The sequence below is a fragment of the Ptychodera flava genome, chromosome 14 (genome assembly GCF_041260155.1).
Source record: "Ptychodera flava strain L36383 chromosome 14, AS_Pfla_20210202, whole genome shotgun sequence".
Lineage (NCBI taxonomy): Eukaryota > Metazoa > Hemichordata > Enteropneusta > Ptychoderidae > Ptychodera > Ptychodera flava.
The window spans coordinates 34,680,006-34,692,230 of NC_091941.1; the positions used below are offsets into that span (position 1 = coordinate 34,680,006).

The following is a 12,225-nucleotide window of genomic DNA, read 5'->3' on the forward strand; positions in this document are numbered from 1 at the left end:
CAGAGAGAGAGAGAGAGAGAGAGAGAGAGAGAGAGAGAGAGAGAGTGATTTCCAATCATAGTGATGGTGAAATTGTTTCTCGTCAGTTAAGATACCAAGTTTACTTTCCTGTTACACATTTGCCTAAATGTGCTTTCTTTTAAACCATAATGCTTTGGCATGCATAATCTGCATACGTTTGGTAAGTATCACAACAGGCGATATTTTGACATTATTGCACTTTGTCGTAACTTTGTCTGCAAAGCACCTCGTAAAAATGCAACGCTCTGGACATGAATATATGACATTATCTTACTTTCTTATCCTCATACTTACCTGTCACTGTTACCTTTGGCTTATCTCATTTGCTGCCTTCCAAAAATAGGCCAAAAAATTGCATAACATGTGATCCCATCCAGGGGGAAACTACCAGAAGATCCTCATATATATTCCGTTCTCGTATTTCAGACCTCCAGTATCGGTTTTTTCTATGTCAGTTTTCTCTTCACCCACTTCTGCTGGCACGTTCGTGAACACTTTACAAGGCACGGGGTAAGTCTCTGCGTTCTATTTTGAAGCTATTCATGTTGTTGCCCTTTTGTTCAATTGTCAGTTTTCAAAACATTAGAGCTAGAAGATGTAAAGATTAAGTTGACTTGTTGTTTATTACTGCGTAATATCCATTCCGACGAATTGCAATGCAATTTATGTGGAAAACCAATAATAATGTCGAAGAAACAAAGTTAGTAGGACTGGCTTTGAACATGGGAATTGTTTACTGTCACAAAATCTTCATGCAGAACCTTGTTACTGAAAATGGCTTCCAACCTCAATCTCCACGTCCTCATATGCATATCGTTCGTATCTAAATAGTGGCATTACGGTGACCGATTGTAAGACCTTTCAGCAATGATTAGGAAAACCGCTCCATAAAAAGCTTCTCGCAGTTAAATTTACAGTGAATCTGCTATGGCTATGTCAACTAGCTCGAACGACCCGCTGTCTTTTGGTGTTGTTGATTACATTTTGTTCGGTGGAATGGTGGCAATTTCTGCGATAACTGGTATCTATCACGGATTTGCAAAAGGCGGCCAACACTCTACCTCAAGGTATTTGACTCCATATTCCTAACAGATTATGTCCGCACGTCTGAACATTCCAGGAGCAATGAACAAACACACCACTTCCCAGGCCTTCGAAGTTTTAATCTACAACAAACACGATTGGAACTAATTTAGGATAATTGGATAGTGAAGTAATATCTGTTTAATCTGCAAATGTAAGCTCATCTGCTTTTCTTTTTAAGTTAAACACTTGTTTTTATGAGTAATTTGTAATATCGAGACATTAACCCATAGGGCACATAACATTTTTGAGAAATTTGAATAATAGGATGATCCGATTATCCCAAATTAGTTCCAATTGTGTAAACAGAAATTAATGCAAATGGCCGTTTAGATGGCATAGACGTTTTAAAGTTCACTTGAAATAAAAACAAATACAAAAGACTTCAAGCCATGGAGAGACAAGTAGCTGGCAATGAAACATACCTTAAAAAGGATATCTATTACAGATTATATATGTGTTAAAGCATGTCTTGAAAGAACGTTTGGTTCTTTCTGATTTCTTTCTGATTTATGAGCTTAAGTGTACAAGAGAGAGAGAGTGATTTTACCCCTTTGTCAAGGAATATTTTTACGAAGGCTACTAGCGTAGTATCGGCCCAGTCAAGTTACTGATAATAGTTGCAATTTCAAGTTAACCCTGAAATGTGCAATTGATTCCACTATCATTGTGAAGTGTCACATCTACTTAATCTTAAATTAGTATAAAAAAATAAGCAAAAGTAAAACCGATTGGTCTGAAAACGAATCAGCTGAGTGTGAAAGATGAAATATTAAAATGATATAATTTCTTTATCAAAATAGGGCTGAGCCAATGAGCTCGCGAAGAGTAAGATTGAAAATGTAATTTCGATTGAAAGAATCACTTTACCGTTCATATTAGTTGTTCCGCTTGATGAGAATACTTTTTGGGGTTCCATTCTTCGTCACTGGCATGGATTGCCTCGCTGGTTATGCGTACGGAATACCATACGGACCACAGACGCATGTCCCCGTTTTCACGATACTGTACACTGAACTCTCCATACACCTGTGGTAAGGGATTGGTATATAATTGTTATTATTGTTGTGGTAACAGAATTTTGATATTGAAAAATAACCCAAGACTAAGCGATCTTAAAATCCTCAAAACGAATATAACACACTATATGTGGACAATTTACAGATTCCTGAACCGATTCACTTTATGGTAAATGGAAACTTTACAAAATTGTCACATCCACTCGTCATTTTGAAGATCACTTTGACCTTGTCGGTTATGGTACCAAAGTAAAGCAAGTGCCCTGAGAGTAACCACTGGGTATTTGAATTTTATATATGCCGTTCTTGAAGACCGAGATATCCCATTTTTCATCGTATGAGCACTCCTCAAATAACGCAATGGCTACCACGACTACAGCTGAGTAGTATAGAAGGACCGTTTCTGTATAAATTTTACAGATTGTCCTCGGTAGTATACTATACCGTAACCTTATTACACTTTCGACATGCTCCACTGACTACATGCGTAAATGACCATGTTAAAAAACATGTCGTGGGAATCGTGCATGCCTGAGCCACTCTAAGCGAAAGCCCTTTTGCGCCCATTTAGTGAGTCACCACTAGTATTAGAAGCATCACAGGCCAGTGCCCTTCACACCGGGCGACATAAGCAGTCTTGTTTGAACATGCCGTGGCTTGTACCTGGCGCCCTCAGTGTCTGTCAGGGGAGATTATGAAGAAGAGAAGGAGTCTATAATCTATGGTACCGCATGTAAGATGGCTCTGGCGATTTGAAGAGATATTATGAGGATAAAAAAGACAAATTTACTTTTAACATTTCAGTAGATTAGGACCATAAAGTTGGACGTGAATGAACAAACTAAATTATTTGTTGAGCTTATTAATTTTGTCAATTACAGGCATGTAAATAAAGGAAATGTATTTAAAGTTAACCGGAGAATCAGTTTCATAAATATTAGGGACTGGCCAGTTTCTGTCAGTGAAAGTAAATACACTGCCAATACATTAATTTTCGTCTTGACTGAAAATTCCAACATGTTAATAATGTCAAGAATATTGGGTGCTTCCATTAATCCATGACACAGGAAATAGGTTTATTTTATAAGCATATTGGAATATTCATGTGAAAATGTAATGATTCGCAAGGCCACTGTATTTAAGTCCCTGGGGCGCCCAGTGCCGGCCACAGTATGTTTAAAGAAGAACTCTTATGGAGTCCAACATAAAAGGTACTGGTCTGTGGTGGCAGCTAACCCTAGTGGTGACCCACTGATGATTGGACACAATAGGGCTTTTGCGGCGTGATTTTCCTGGATTTTTGTATTGCCCTGACATAGGGAAAATTCTGAAAAATTTATAGAAAAACGGCCCTTCTACACTACTCAGCTCTCGAGGGCCACAACCACCATTTTTATGATTGCAGTAACCTGCATGTGTAGCATTTAAGCTTACAGCAATTTGCAGCTGCCATAACCAATCTAAGGTTGTAGAGGATCCTGTTAATAGCTGCTGAAAACATGATTGCATCTTTTTCGGCGCCTTATACTTCACACCAATAAAGTTTTCTACATTCTTCATCACTGTTCACAGTTATCTTTTGGCTGACAGAAACATGCCTTTTTTGCCAGTTGCGATGTCTGTTATGGTATCATTCACATCGCCGATGTCCATACTGGGTATACCAGCTGAAGCCTTCGTACATGGTGCGGCACACTCTGCACAACTCTTTGCAGTACTTTGGTCTGAACTACTGTTGACTTTCATATTCATACCCGTGTTTCACGACCTAGTTATAACAAGTGTTTACGAGGTAACTAGGAATTGATGGCATATATCAATAGCTATGAATATTTGAAACGTTATTTGCAGTTGGTGAAAAAATGATTGAATGAACGTATTTATGCATATACCTATGTCCTTGTGTGTGTATCTGTCTGTGTGTCTGTGTCTACGTACGTACATACGCATATATGTATGTATGTATGTATGTATGTATGTATGTATGTATGTATGTATGTATGTATGTATGTATGTATGTATGTATGTATGTTCATCCGTCAGTAAATATATGTAGATATTGTGTATGCATGTAAGTAGATAGGTAGGTGTACAACACGCGGGCAGGCAGATAGGTTAGAAGGCATGTTTCTATGTATGTATTCAAATATGTTATGTTGAATAACAGTTAATTCCATATAAACCACGCTTACATTACCTTTAAGGAAATGGAGTTTGAAAATAGTTATTTGAAAACAACAAATCTAGTAAGACTCCAACACTCAGAAATAGATTTTATTCTATATCTTCGGGGAAAAAATGCCAACAGATAGAGGTGTTGCACTTTCCCTTTACAATCTTGTATGGTGTGACCTCATCCATATACTGTTATGCGTAACTTGATGGTGATCCAAACGTGATTTAAATGAATATGCTACTAATTTTCCTTTTCAGCCGATATTCATGTTACTTATTTAACCGTTTTCCTGCAACGAAAACCTGCAACGTGCATTACAAAAACTAGTTTAATATGTTTCTTCAATTTTTCAACGCATGATCTTCTTGATTGATGTTATTAGATGTGAAATAACCTTAACTAAAAGGTAATATTTTATGTATATTTGCTTTTCAGTACATGGAATTACGTTTCAATTTTGCCCTACGAATCATTATCGCCGTGATATTCGTTTTTGAGTCACTCTTTACGATAGCAGTATCTGTTATTGGATCAGCATTGGCATTAGAAGCAGGTACTTATTCCTTAATCAATGTTTGGACTCCTGATCGTCCCGTATTTACATATGCTCCATCAGTTGTATCGGCGTCACCCTCTCCTTAAAAGAGTACGTGTGGATGTTCCTTTTACACGTTTTGCCGATCCATATTTTAGCGGTTTTTATACTTTCCTGACTACTATTTTTTCATCAGTTGTGTTGTTCAGCTAATCCTTTCTTATTGACTTATAAGAAGGGAGTTTGTCCCGATCAGTTGTTCTTTCAGATACATCTGCAAAAAGTTAGTATTTGTGGATAAAACATTGGATTTAATAGAATCGAATTTGCACAATTTTGCAGGTCAGCCTCTTTGGTCATTCTTCACTAGTGGAAAGTTGTCTTGTAGGTCTGACACAAGAGAGAGAAGCCAATCTATATCGTTTGCTGCTTTACAATGTGTGGCTTAAAAATGTTATATTGGTTTCACAAACAGACCTACCGTTTGCGATGGAAAGCACTGTATGCATAATTATCAGCCAAAGTGATGTGCTTTACGATAAACTTCTTTTGTCTGCAGTATCTGCATTTTGGAAAATCACAGTTATTTCCTAATTGCGGTGGTTTCGAGTTGAGTCCCTTTTGGAAAGATGTTAAAAGATTGTCAATGCTGTCATACTTTAGTATATTTATGCGTATACATCAGCATGTTACTATTTTAAATCACATAATAAAACTACAAAACATACATTTATCTTTATGAAATGTTAAAACCAAAGCAAAGAAGATACATTTATGCATGAAATACATTTCAATTTAAACAGTCATCATTCTATTGCAGTTGCCAATTTCGAATTCTGGAAAACATTACTCATTATCGGTGTTCTTGTCACAGTGTACACAACTCTGGTGAGTTTCCATCATGGTAATACTAATGATCAATAAATTAAACAAAGGAATTAGTTGCGCTTGCAAGTGGTTAAAAACTGTGATATATTCCATTTGTCCATTTGTCTATTTGTCTAGACTACGAAATGTGGACTTCCCGACGTCATACAAATACTTTCCTTAGTCCCGGCCAAGGAGTGTAATTTAAATTCTTACTTTTCATTTTACTTAAAGATTTTATGTTCTTCGTTTGGGTGCTACGCATCTTGCAAAACGTTTCTAATAGTATCACTTCGGAATAGCCAGCAAAGTTAAATTAGTTACCTTTCATGTCTTACAAAATGAGCTAAACATGATACGCTGGTCAAACATTGCCGTTTAACAGGGCGGGATGAAAGGCGTGATATGGACCGACGTCTTCCAGTTCTTTGTTATCTTTGGAACTCTCTTGACAGTCGTCGTCATTGGGGTTAATAAAACTGGTGGAATTAAAGAAGTCTTCAGAATAAATAACGACAATGGACGCCTGAACGTTTTCAGGTAGTTTATGCAATTCTGGTTGTTATTCTTGAACAATCTTTAATAACAACGATAGGTATATGACCAAAACAGTATATAGGCTAATGTGTACAGCCAATATTTCATATTTAGGGATGTGCACTGACCATTTTAATAATGTTCAAGTTGGTGAATTTCTATGCTATGCCTGGTTTAAGTGGTTTTGATTAATATTTTGGAGCAATCAGTATTTAAGTAGTTTGACTGAGTATACTATCGCCTAAATACGGTGGTTTCAATCGGGTTCGAACTCACAACGTACGGTACCCAGTCACCTAGTGGAGAAGCCACAGATTAAACCACTCTCAAATCCCCAATCTCAAAAAAGATTGGTTCAACAACCGGACTAAGGGACCCTTCAGTTTTTACGGCCTAGGGGCAGCAAAATCTTGTCGCCGGTGTTCAAAAAATATAGACCCCTTGCATTTTTCGTGAAAAACAGATGACCCCCCCCCCCTTTTGTCAGACGAAAAAGTTTGATGACCCCCAACTGAAAATAACCAAAACCCATATGTCAAATTTACACGCACGGTTTTGGATTTGAACTCCGGTACGTGGCGCACTCTATTCGTGTAGCAGAGATGTCAGTGCACAAACTTCTCAGCCACATCCATGCAAACGTCTGTTAATTAGGACGACTGTAAGGCAATTTTTAACTTCATTTCGAATGAATTGTGAATTGTTTATTCAACCAGATACACGGAAAATTACAAGAAAAATATTACAGTCACTGTGAAAGTATGACTTTATCTGGTTTGGACCATAGAAATAGTCCATAAGGACTAGTCGAGTCCATGGCCCACTACTCAGCTAATAACTGCAAACGATGATGCCATAAAGGGCTCCAGTAAGACAAAAATACATCTCGGAGATAAAGAGGAAATAAAATACATTAGATACATAAACAACTCAAGAAAAAAGATACATATTGTTATATGTTCATTAAGTAGTTTCTTAATTCTACTTTGAACCTTTGTCTACACGTTATTTGCTATTTCCATAGACAACTGATGTCTATGGACATTGTATAAAGTAAACTTTATTGGACTGGTTCGCCAAAGGCAGCCCTCCAGTTGAGAGGGTCATGGGCTATTACGTAAAGTCAACTTTATTCTAGTGGGCCACCAAAGGTGGCCCGCCTGTAAAGAGGGTCGATCATGGCCATTGCACGAAGTAAACCAAATTGGAATGGGCTGCAAAAGGCGTCTGCCAGTTAAGAAGGTCATGGTTTATACATAAAGTCAATTTATTGTAGTGGGCCGCCGAAGATGGCCCGCCGGTAAAGAGGGTCGACCATGGCCATGGCATAAAGTGAATTTTATTGTAGGTATTATGTTTTTGAAATGTGGTGACTCCCCATTTGAGACTTGTGAGACTAATCGGTTGATAAACTTTGATTATACACTGTGAAAAAACTAAGGCTTTTTTCAAGAAATCTGAGACACGGTTTTGTAGCCAGTATTCCGAAGTGTAATTACTCGTTGACACCTAGACAACAGCCCCTTCTGCTCTGTCTTAACTTTTTTACGTAAGTTTACCACATTTCTTTACACTTTCACTAAAATCTTCACAAAAATTAATCGCCTATTAATTTTCTTAGTCAAACAAAAAAAAATCATAGAAGTAGCTTTCGGGTTATATATAATACTTGGGTAGAAATACACAACTTGACGGCTAAATTCACATTTGAAAAGAAGTCGTCGCAAAGGTGGAAGCTACCTCAAACTTCTTGTTTCGATTATGACTAAGTTTAAATTTACAAGTGAATTAACTTTTGACATATCACAAAATATGAACAAGGTTCGCATATTGGTCACATGGCAAGCAGAATAACCTCTTCAACATGTATGTATTCGAAGAAATTTCCATGAATGTAATGAGGAAAGACATTGCTAATTAGTTTTCATTATACTCACAAATGTCTTTAGTTTCAGAACATGTTCAAAGGATTCATAACATACAATCCCATCCGGAACTGACCTAAGTCTCCTCGATTAAGTGTCTTACCAATCTTGAACTTCGAGTTGAGAACACCTGTTATGGTGTCTTATTCGATCTTCATGTTTAATAACTTTTGGATTTTGCTATTTGGTTGTAGCTTTGACCTGTCCCCTACAAAACGGCTTTCCTTCGTCAGTTGCTTCATAGGCTCAGCTTTCAGTTTCTCACCAATCTACATCAGCCAGACAGCTGTGCAACGATACATGGCCGTTCGTTCTTTAAAACATTCACAAATGTAAGTAAACAGTCTCAATGTTATTGTTTGTATTAAAATACTAGTCACTGAAAATCCATTCTGACTTGCCATTTAATATTATGCACGCATGAGGCACACATTTTAAATAGCTATCCCAATTTCAGTGGGAGATATACAGAATCGTTACACAATGGAAAAAAAATGAAAGACAAACTGCAAAGTCGATATAATGCTATTAAAGGTATACAGTCACCTGTAATCTAAATATGGCCATATATTATCAAAGGGGCGTTCCTTGTATAAAATGGCCAAGTGAGGGCGCTGTTTTAAAAGCTGCCACCCGCTTAAAATCTGTGATTGTTAGATTTACTCTTTCCATGGTACTGGTGGCAAAATTGGAACAGGTGACAGTATACCTTTAACAGCTAAAGGTAATTCTAATGTAATGAATCATCAGTCCCTAGAGGATATGTGCATGTACAACTTGTGCGGACTCGTCATAGAGTCTTATAAGTTGCACATTCTCTTAGCTTTTCTGTAATCGATGCATTTATACAGGGTCTGTTTTCCTCTCGGAGAGGTACTTACCATCTTTCTATATTTTAAGCACATTTGATGTACCATTAGGCATTCCATAATATTGCATGAAAACTGTACGATAACAAAATTACGAGGTCGACAAGGCAAGTAAATTTAAATAATACGGCTATGCTTATCTTAATCATAGCCAGCAGCAGCGGCAGTCATGCTAGATCTCCAAAAGAGTCACAGGTTTACGGGAACGTGTAATATGATGATATCTGTCTTGACACCTTCTCGATTGTTATTCTTTAGTAAATTGAATCTCTTACGAAAGCTAAGGAGCTGTCAAAGTGTAGCCGTCTTTAGCAGTCATCGGCTAGAGCATTACCAGTTAGATCCAGCATAGTGAATCCTACGGCCCACTTAGACGTCTTGTGAACTACCTAGTTTGTTGTTTGTATGTCGTGTGTACATGGATTGAAGGTATTATTGAAGACTGGTGTTTATGGATCGCGATGAGTCTATTTCGTTCAAATTAAACACAATGCCAAAATTGCAAATATATATGTGTGGCAGATTTGCGGGACAGTTAATTTGACAAACAGAAGTGAATAGGTCTTGAGGCCTCTGGATGATAAATGTTCGCTTTTGTATACAATAGGCGTAACATCCACTTATCTCATGTATTTTGCTTTTCCTCAATTTCAATTTTGCTGAGTCATCAAAGTTAAAGATCGAAGTGAAATTTTGAACTTTGCTATAGTGTACTGTAGTTGTGCCTGTAAAACATTATTCTTTTGTCACCTCAGAAGTTTGACCATAACGACCTTACAAAATCTGAAATAAGTCGAGAAATATATAAGGTCTTGCCAACCGTGTCTATGCATGTTCACGAAATCCATGCAAAATACAATATGTACTACAAAATCAAGAATACATTTTATGTTCAATCGAACCTACACATATGATAGAAAAGTTTGCCAGCGAATAAATTCTGTACCTATGTTTTTTATATTTTCCAGGACTTTATTGATCAACGCACCGTTTGTGATACTTGCCCTGTGTATTTTATATTTAACCGGACTTGTTCTTTTCGCCTATTACAATAGTAAGCATATTTTCTGTTATAGCATTCTATATGATAGATTGCCAAATATTCCAGATTCATTTTCGGAATGAAAATAAAAACTGGAGAAAGTACTTTGGTAGTGCAAACGGCCTTGCTTTTTGTTATCAAAATGGTCAAACATTTCGCATTCTAATAAACATTCTTGCACTAGTAATATTATGCAAATGAAATGATCACTGAAACCTCTATTCACCACTAATATTGCCATCTAATGGCAGTATATGTCTTTTTCTAATTCACTCTCTTACAGATGATTTCACACCCTTTCAGCTTGCCATCAATGTCACCTTACCAACAGGTAAAACACCAAGCAAATCATTGTAAAATTCATTCATATAGCGTATGTCTGTCGTGCAATTTCAAGGAAAAGCCTCAAACACGGACAATGTGACACAAAAACACACTCAATATTTGGTTCCTAATTTTTCGATCTAACTTAAAAGAATTTCGGTCATGCCACTTTCACAGCCTTGAATATGAATGAGCCTTTCTCGTGATGAAAATCTTTACGAGGTAGCAATGACGTAACATATCGGCTAGAATCTCTTCCAGAAGGGACAAGGAAAGATCAGTTGCAAGTTTGAACCTCTCTCCGACCATAAACTTTTAGTGAATATCTAACTGTTCGGGCTCTTACAATGTTTTGATGGCACTGATTTTTTTGTTATTATCACAGGACAATAAGTCGGGAAAATTTAGAAATGACGACTTTTTAAATTAATGATCGTCTAAAAATCGTGCTATAGTTTTAGATCAAGAACCATGATGTGGTTAATTTGACCTTGTTTTTAGGCGATCAAGTTGTCTGCTTTTGTTTCGTATCATGTACCAGTGCATAGAAAAACGTCTATGTAATTACGCTTTGCAGACTGACTCATTTTTCTAACTTACCTATATTAGGTTTGCCCAATTTGCCTTTAAGTCAAGACAGCAACGGAAATTATGAACCGAACTTCAGGACTGCCGACCAGGTATATGGAGTTGGAGTTTCTTCTTTTTTCTACAAGCTGTTTAATGATAAATTATATATAATCAACTTCTTGGGATAATTGTATGTTAACAGGTCAGTTTAAGGAAAGCCAGTATAATGGAAGTCACATTCATTCTAATTATGTAAATTCTCGACCGGACACCCATAATAAGAAAATTAGACTTTATTAAATAAAATGACAGTATGTAACAAGTCTTTTACGTCAACAGATTTTGGTGTATTTCGTGAGTTCACAACTTGGGCAGATATCTGGAATACAGGGTCTTTTTGTTGCTGCCCTGTTTGCTGGTTCCCTAAGGTGAGATATCTACCAGCTATACTAGCAGCATCTTCGATGCTGCTGCTACTACTACTACTACTACTACTACTACTACTACTACTACTACTATCAAACTAGTTCTTTTTTGTTCCGTGCTGGTTTTCGTTCAGATGCAAACTGTTCTCTCTGTAATGACATTGATTCACTTTTACATACTTTCCTTGAGTGTCCAAACATTCAACCGCTTCTAGGTGTCATTTCCACTATAACATCTCGTTTAGTTTTACCTGGGCAAGCTGTAAACATTGCATGGTTTTTCATTAATCCTCCTGTTAAAAACTCTGTATTTATTCATAGACGTGCAATGTCTCTTTTTATTTACCTATCTACAATGGCTAAGTTGTGTATACATTTAGCAAGAAGAAATGTGTTTAGAAACCAGGGTCCTGTTGATCCTTTGGACATATTTAAAAGCAAGATTTTCACCAGATTGAGACTTGAATTTGAATATCATCGTCTCAATGAAAATTTACATTCTTTTAATATTACTTGGGCTTTTGATGATATTCTTTGTGACACACATGATGGTCAACTCAATTTTCACATTTAAGATACTACCCTGCTTTTGTACATCGCCAGGTTGTGTCATCTTTGAAATATTATGTGATAGGTTTAAGATATGTCTTTCTTGCTGACATTTACTGTTGTCATTCATGACGTGTTCTGTTCAATGCCGACCAGCACTTTATAGTGATTTTCTTTTATTTGTATCTTATATTTCCTTTGGTTCCTTGAAATGTGAAAATTTCTTTTTACAGTTTTAGTATGTAGGGACCTATGTGAAATAAAGATATTTGAAAAACTACTA

At 36.7% G+C, this 12,225-nt stretch overlaps 2 long non-coding RNA genes across 2 annotated transcripts; both read left to right on the plus strand.

Annotated features, from left to right (window-relative positions):
* The first annotated feature begins 932 nt into the window (after positions 1–932).
* LOC139150706 (uncharacterized) lies at positions 933–4,819 on the plus strand. Its single transcript, XR_011556266.1, has 3 exons — positions 933–1,088; positions 3,696–3,915; positions 4,735–4,819. It is a non-coding gene; the product is annotated as an uncharacterized lncRNA (long non-coding RNA).
* A 1,272-nt stretch (positions 4,820–6,091) lies between these two features.
* On the plus strand, positions 6,092–10,080 carry LOC139150707 (uncharacterized). Its single transcript, XR_011556267.1, has 3 exons — positions 6,092–6,241; positions 8,358–8,495; positions 10,001–10,080. It is a non-coding gene; the product is annotated as an uncharacterized lncRNA (long non-coding RNA).
* Positions 10,081–12,225: the final 2,145 nt, after the last annotated feature.